The sequence below is a fragment of the Mastomys coucha genome, unplaced genomic scaffold (genome assembly GCF_008632895.1).
Source record: "Mastomys coucha isolate ucsf_1 unplaced genomic scaffold, UCSF_Mcou_1 pScaffold21, whole genome shotgun sequence".
In the NCBI taxonomy this organism is placed as follows: domain Eukaryota; kingdom Metazoa; phylum Chordata; class Mammalia; order Rodentia; family Muridae; genus Mastomys; species Mastomys coucha.
In genome coordinates this window covers 122,322,553-122,330,564 of record NW_022196904.1, presented here as the reverse complement: position 1 = coordinate 122,330,564, position 8,012 = coordinate 122,322,553, and positions in this window count along the sequence as shown.

The following is an 8,012-nucleotide window of genomic DNA, read 5'->3' as shown; positions in this document are numbered from 1 at the left end:
TGAGTAGAAAGTAAGTTCCTTTGAAAATTAAGGGATGGCTGTTGACAAGCTGGACCATCAGAGCGCCAGCTGCCTAATGAAGCAATAAAGACCTTTGTTTCCCTCTTCTCACTGCCCTGCTCCTACACATACAATTACTACAAAAATCAAAGAGAGGAATGTTGCCTTGAGATATGATTTCCATATTGGTATGGATTTTATTATACAAGCAGTACAATACGCTCCATTATCATTTTGATTATATGTGCCTTTCATTTGCACCATCGGACCATTATCTGCAGTACATTCATTACATTATAAGAAACTGGAACTCCATCCTAAAGATGAATTGTTTAAAAAAAAAAAAAAAAAGGGAGTTTCTATTTTTTCGCAGATTGATATTTCAGGAGAGAACATTAAACAGCAAACATTATTTGTAAAGTTACTTTTATTTTTTTTTAGTAACATAAACTCTTAAAAGAAGGAAATAACCCTGATATTTCTAACAGACAGAAAAGCCCCAGGCTAGCCACAATGAATGATTGCAGTTTAGAATGCGTGTACTATTAGGGGCTCCTGATTAAATTGTAAGTTCCTTGAGAGAAAGGAAGTCAAACAGATGAGGCAGGAGAGTTTGCCTGGTGTGGGGAGAGAGCAGATCTCAGAATGAACAGAAGGCTTCCTTCCCCTTGAGCTGTGGGCTCCACACCGGGAGGTCAGAGTCACAAGGTTTCTGGGGAGAGAGGTGGTGATTTATCAGGCTGGGTGGAGGCTCAACGCTGCCGAGTTCAGGCCTCTTTCTGGAGAGGCAGAAGAGAACTAACCTGGCTGGGGTTCAGAGACACATCAGCCGGTGCTGCAGTCTGAGCAGGAGAGGAAAGCAGGCAAGGAGCTTCTGTAGAGCTCAAAGAGATTGTTTGGACCTTCCCCTCCCCCCTGACCACGAAACCCACGCAGAGATTCAGCCCCCAGCTTCCTATTGCCTAGGTGACTCAGAGGTTGCAAATCAGCAGACTGAAGTGCATACCTGACTCAGCCAAAGCCTGACAAGGCCGGCAAGCTGTGGAGCTGTGTAATCGTTAATACTGTCAGCTTGACAGCACCTAGAATCTCTTAGGAGAACAGCCTCTGGACATGTCTGTGAGGAAGTTTCTGGATTGGGTTAAGTGTGAACACCCACCCAAAGTGTTGATGGCACCAACCCATGGGCTAAATAAAAAGAGGAAAGCAAGCTGAGCCCTGGCATCCTTCTCTGCTCCCTGAAGGCAGGCACAATGTGAGCAGGCGAGGAAGGTAAACAGGAGCTGCCTTCTATCTCTGCCACCACGCCTTTCCATCATTAGGGACTATATCTTCAAACCGAGTCCGTGGCCAAGGTCAAAACGCTGGTAGGCAATGGGGAAAGAACAACCTAACTGGCTAAGGAAATCCATGTCACTCCAGGGTCCTGAGAACCTGGAGCCAGAAGAAAACCAGCTGGGTCTGCATGCCCCTGTCAGAGAAGCAGGCACTGTGGCATGTATCTAGAACTGGAGTGAACTTAGACCTTGCTCTTGAATGCTGTATGTCTGGCCACTTCTGGTCTAGTGAGTCCTGGGATCAAGAGAAGGTGGTATGAGCCTGGCCCAGTAACAGCTTTTGGGCAAGGACAGAAAGAAATTAGAAAATTCAGAGCTGTAGCTGACCCAGGAAGGTGGTCTTGGGGTGCAGGATGGCCTAAGGCTTTTCAAAGGTAGCAGAGGGGAGTCTCTTTGATGGATGGTTTGTGGTTCTTCAGAAGGGCTGTCTCTGTCCCCCCCCCCAGAGGTATTATCACTTCCAGATCACAGTAAAATAAACTCTTCCTTATGTTGTTTTTTTGTCAGGTGTTTTGAGGCAACACAAATAAGAAGTACAAAGTCTCTATTTTCCCTTTTGATAAAATGTTGTCAGTATAATACTTTGTTTAGTTCACAAGTATGTGAGGGCAACTTAACACAACAACTTAACACAAATATAGCAATAAAATGACATGAAGTAGGCTGGGGGTGGTAGTCCACAGCAGTAATTTCAGCACTGGAAAGCTACAGTGGACGATTCACAAGTTCAAGACCGACCTTGGCTATACAGTGAGACCCTTCATTTCCATCACTGTGATGAAGCAGCCTGGCTAGAAGGGATATATGGGATGAAGGGTTTGCTTTACATTAAAGTTCCAGGTTACACTCACTGCAAGGAGCATAGTGCTTCCCACGCACAATCACTAGCAAAGAGAACCAACACGTGGATCTGTGCCTGCTGCTGCGCCTGCTCAGCTCAGCCCCTCCTCTCCTTTGCACCACAGTTCAGGGCCCCACCTACGAAATGGAACAACCCCATTCAGGGTCAATTGACAATAAAGACAGGCCCCACACTCATGCCCAAAGACCAGATAAGTCCTCATTAAGGCTCGATTCCCAAGTGATTCTAGGTTGTGTCCAGTTGACAGTTAAAATTAGAGGCTGGAGAGATGACTCAGCAGTTAAGAATATGCCCTACTCTTGCAAAGAGGTCCTAGGTTCTTGCAGAGTTCCCAGCACCCATATGATGGCTCACAGCTATCTGTAACTCCAGCTCCAAGGGATATAACAACAACATATGGCCTTTATAGGTATCTGCATGTACAGAGTGTACGTATATACATGCATACGTACATACATATATACATATACATAAAAATAAATACACAAACACTATCACAATTTTAACTCAAACAATAAAGAAACCAAAACATAACAACATGAGTTATTATGTCACAAACTTCACAACTCCTCCATTACTCAGGCCAGTTCCTGGAAGGCATTTCTGTCATCAGGCACATCTTGGATGTCACTTCCTCTGTGACATCCTCCCTGACACCCCAGCCGGAAAGCCATGGCCTTTCTCTACTCTGTCAATCACAGGCTTCTCTGTATCACTTTCCCCTGGTGCTGTCCAGTTAGAGAGAAATGTTTTCAAACTTCAAAACACTGTATACTATTTGCATGTTATATAACTAGTTTAATATATATTGCATATGATTCTATCTGTGCACACATGTATGTTAGTAGAAGGCCAGAAGATCAACTTGTTAGATAGAAAATAACATTTGGTTTTGCTTCCCATTCCAAAGACTACACACAGAAATGCCAAGGCACTTTGTAATACAGAAGCAGACGGTGAAGCACACTTCTTATCAAGAAGCCCAGGAATGTGCACAGCCTCAAAAATTGGAAAGCCAGGCTTGGGACAGTAACTCAGGGTGGAGCTTTTTCCTAACATGTAAGAAACCCTAGTTTCAATCCCCAGTACTTCCAGGAAAAAACAAACAAACAAACAAACAAACAAACAAAAAATGAAATGACTGAGTGGAGATAGCCTTGGCAATACTTTTCAGGATGGGGAGATGACTTAGTGGGCAAAGGGATTGCTGAACAAGCATGAAGACGTAAGTTCGAATCCCTGGAGCCCATATGGAAGCCAGGCACAGTAGTGTATTTCTCATCCTGATGTTCCTACAACAGTGTGGGAGCTGGAAACAGAAGGATCCCCAAAAGCCTGTGGGTCAGCTAGGTCACATCTGTATGTAGCTACAAAAAAGAGACCCTTCTCAACCAAGGTGGAAGGTGCCAACTGACACCTGAGCTGGCCAGCTGCCCTCCACATGCATGCTGTGGCGCAAAGGTGCCTACATACAATATTGTATACACACACACGATAACAAAACTATTATTTTTTTTGTAAGTTGGAATGCTTACCTGGATCTAAACTCCCGAGGAACAAAGCTTTGATAACAAGTTTATGCCCAACCCTTAGAGCCCCTGAATTACAGCAGGAATTTAGTGTTTGTTGAATGAATCTTAGTTATCACCATAGTTACTATATGATTGCACAGCTTTCAGCTTCAACCTGAGGACAGTACGGAAAACACATAACTTTTATCTCTGGCTGAAAACTGATGGGAAAAGTCAGATCTGCATTACCTTCTCGTACAGCAACCACTAGCATCCTACTTGGTTTGGATTTTAGTTATTGTTTGTTCAAGGCAGGCTATCATACAGTCCAGCTGGCCTACAACTCACCATGTAGCCTACGATGACCTTGAATTCCTAATCCTCCTGCCTCCACCTTTCAAAGTGCTGGGGCTACAGTTAGGCCCTACCACACCCAGCTTGCTTGCAATCAGCGCTCTTTAGAAAGCTTCTCTACCTGCATGAAAAATCGTGCATCTACTCCCCTCCCCTTAGCTGCGAGCCTGCGAGAACTAATGTCCTCCTCTTCTATCAGTCACTGTGGTCCACTTGGCTGTGGACGGGACTGACATGGTCTTTAGAAGATCCTTTTATATACTGTGATATTGATTTTTAAAACATTTTTAGTCGACACAGTGAAAAGCTCACCCAGGGGTCCTCCTTCAAATCTAGAGTTAAAAAAAAAAATCCAGCCGGGCGGTGGTGGCGCACGCCTTTAATCCTAGCACTTGGGAGGCAGAGGCAGGCGGATTTCTGAGTTCGAGGCCAGCCTGGTCTACAGAGTGAGTTCCAGGACAGCCAGAACTGTACAGAGAAACCCTGTCTCGAAAACAACAACAACAACAACAAAAACCAAAAAAAAAAAAAAAAAAAAAAAAAAAAAAAAAAAAAATCCATATCTTAACCCCTTTTACTGTCTGAAGCCTCTCTGGGCCACGGTGACTCTGAAGGATGCACTGGGTAGGGGATAGGAGGGAGGAGTTCTACTCATTCCGCTTTTTTTAACCCCTCTTAGGATAAAGTCATTGATTTTTGAATAAACATTTTCATCGTCCCATTTCCTAATTGCTTGACATAGAGTCTCCTGGGGTGAGTTGCATATTGAGCTTTGCTACATTGAAGGAAGAAGAAAGATGAAGGAGGAGGAGGAGGAAGAGGTGAAGGAAGGGGGGAGGAGGAAGGGCAGGGGAGGAGGAGGGAGAGGAGGGGAGAGAGGAGGAGGGGAAGAAGAAGGAGAGGAGATGGAGAAAGAAGGAGAGGAGGGAGAGGAGGGAGAGGAGGGAGAGGAGGGAGAGGAGGGAGAGGAGGGAGAGGAGGGAGAAGAGGGAGAGGGAGAGGTGGAGACATGGTTCTGGCCTTTTTCTATGATGACACTGATAGGAGGACAGGGGATGCAGCTCAGCTGGTGTAGCATTTGTCCAGTGTGCACGAAGCCTTCAGTTTCCCCTCTAGCACTGTGTAAACAGACCGTGGCTGCACACACTCACAATCCCTGTACTCAGTCGATTGGTGCGTAGTGAATGCAAAGAAAGGAACTGGCTAGCAAATGTTTTAGGCTTTTCACAGATTTTTATTGATCAATGAAGCTGATCATTGGAACTCCTACTGTGTCTCTGTAACACTGGTGTAAGCTCAGAAGAATAGGATCCTTTGTAGGAAGGACGGAGCTTTGGTTTCAGTGAGGGTTGTGTTAATGTTCCCTCGTGTCACATGAATTGCCAGTGTTCATTCTACAGTAGTCATTCTTATCCTGAGGCCTGTTCCCACACTGGTGACCCTAGCCTGAACATGTGCAGCTCAAGGCAGACTAGAGGTTGGGCTAAATGCATTTTGCATTGTGATGAAGCCAGGAGCCTAAGGATGCCGGCAGTGGATGTGATGAAGCCATGATCCTAGGGTGGGGCAGTGTGGATGTGATGAGGCCATGAGCATGGGGGTACAGGCAGTGGATGTGATGGTTTGTTTGCATTAGAAATGTCCCCCACAGCCTTGGTGCCCAGTTGGTGGCATTGTTTGGGGATTTTGGAAGGAGCAGTCTTGGTGAAGGAAGGCTTTGGGATTAAAACTCAGAAGCCATTTCGAGTCTGCTTTGTGCTTGTATTTCCAGATGTGAGCTCTCAGCTTCCTGCTCCTACTATTATGCCTGCCACCAGCTGTCCGCTGCTAGCCTTGCTGCTAACTTTTAGGGACCATAAACTCCTTCTTCTATCACGGTGCCTTCTCACAGTGATGGGAAAGTAACTAATCTGGAACCGGGAGAAAGAGTCCCAACCCTTGGGAGGAAGGAAATCTAGAGGAAGCTCCAAGGAAGGCTTCTTGGAGGAGACAGGACCCAAGGAGAGGGAGGGGCACAGTGCCCTACAGCCACGGGGCCAGGTATCCTGGGGACAAGCTGGTGCTGCAGAGCTCATAGAGAGTGCGGGGACCCAGAGCTCCCCAGAAGAGAAGCTTGCCACCAGTCACAGGCCTGGCAGAGGATGAAAGCAAGCATTGGAAAGATCTCTTTCAGCTCCAGGGCAGAGAAGGAACCGAGAGGTTTAGACTCTATTAGAAAAGACAGCTGCTGAGCCTCAGGTAGTAAAGAAGTTACCTGGAGGAAGGGGGATGTGGGGAAGGGGGTAGGAGGAGGAAAGGCGGGGGTGAGGGGAGGTGCAAAGGGAACCACTGGGAGACAGATATAGGTTCCTGAGATGGGAGGAGGCAGGTGTCTGCCTTGCCTTTATGGGAGCTCTGGAGTTTAGGGGAATACTCAGGCATCCCTGTTGCCTTCAAGGATACTGTACTGTAATTTAGCATCAATGATCGAGCACAAGAGGCCTCAAAGAAGAGTTATAAGAGTTGATCCCTCAGGATCTACTAGAGAGAAAACATGGAATGGAAGATTTGGGGCAGAAAAAAGAGGGAGGAACTAAGGAAGAGGAGCTGACAACCAAGAGTACCCTGAAAGAATGAGAAAGCCAGAAGAGAGCGCCCAAAGACAATTCTACCCAGTGGGAAGGCCAGAACGGCTAAGATGATGAAGGATGGTCAAAGCTGTCATGGGGGGCAGGGGAGACGGAAGACAGAGTGAGGAGGAAACAGGCACAGTACAGAACAGGACAGAGAACCTTTCCCAGGAGTTTGTCTGGGAAGGAAAAGAAAGACCAGGGTGTAGCCGCGGAGCAATGGGAATGCTGATTGGAAATGAAGGTGGAGTTACTTTGTATGTTTTTGATGCTGAAGCTCCCACAAATGGGCCTATGAGTTGGTTCTGCAGGTAAAGGTACCTGCTGCCAAACCTGACGACCTGAATTCAGATCCCCCTGAGATCCACATAGTGGAAGGAGAGAAGCAATACCCAAGTTACCTTCTGACTTTCATGAAAGCACCATGATACTCAAGTTCTACACACACACACACAGACACACAGACACACACACACACAGACACATACAAATAAATAAAAAAAAAAAATTTTTTTTTTAAAGAGAGCATAACTATGCAAGGTCTGACCTGCACAAACTCGACTGTTTCCTATTTGTCCCTCAACTGAGTGTGGAGACAGAGTGAGCTTTCCTCTTAGTCCTCTTCTCCCACTTTTCCTCTGTTTATAGTTCCCTGAGTCTATGCATGCATGTGTGCATGCGTGCGTGCGTGCGTGCGTGTGTGCATGCATGTGTGGGCGGCACATGCATAAGTGTGTGTATATGTGTGTGTGTGTATTTGTGGGTGTTTGTGCATGTGTATGTATGTATGTGCATGTGTATGTGTGTATATGTGTGCTATGTGTGTATGTGCATGTGTATACATGTTTGTGTATGTGTGTTGTATGTGTGTGTACATGTTTGTATGTGTATGCATGTGTGTGTGCGCATGCATGCATGTGTGCAAACACACTTATGTTTTGGATGGAGGCATGATGTAGACATCAGGCATCATCCTCCGTCACTCTCCACCTTATTTTTAGAGGCCAAGATGGCACTGAAGCTGGAACTCATCAATCCAGCTACTTTGCTGGTTAATGAGTTCTAAGGAATCCTTTTGTTCTGGGGCTTACAGACTCATACCACAAGTCAGGTTTTTGTGTGGGTGCTGGGAATCTGAACTCAGGTCATCTGGCTTGGTGATGGGTACCTTTACCTGGTAAACCATATTGCAGGCCCATTTATGGAATCTTCTGCATCAACAATGTCAACACAGGCATTTTCCCAATGAAGCCATCCCCCTGTTCCCTTGGATCCCAATCCTACTTTTCTTTCTTTCCTTCTTTCTTTCTTTCTTTCTTTCTTTTTTTTTTTTTTTTTT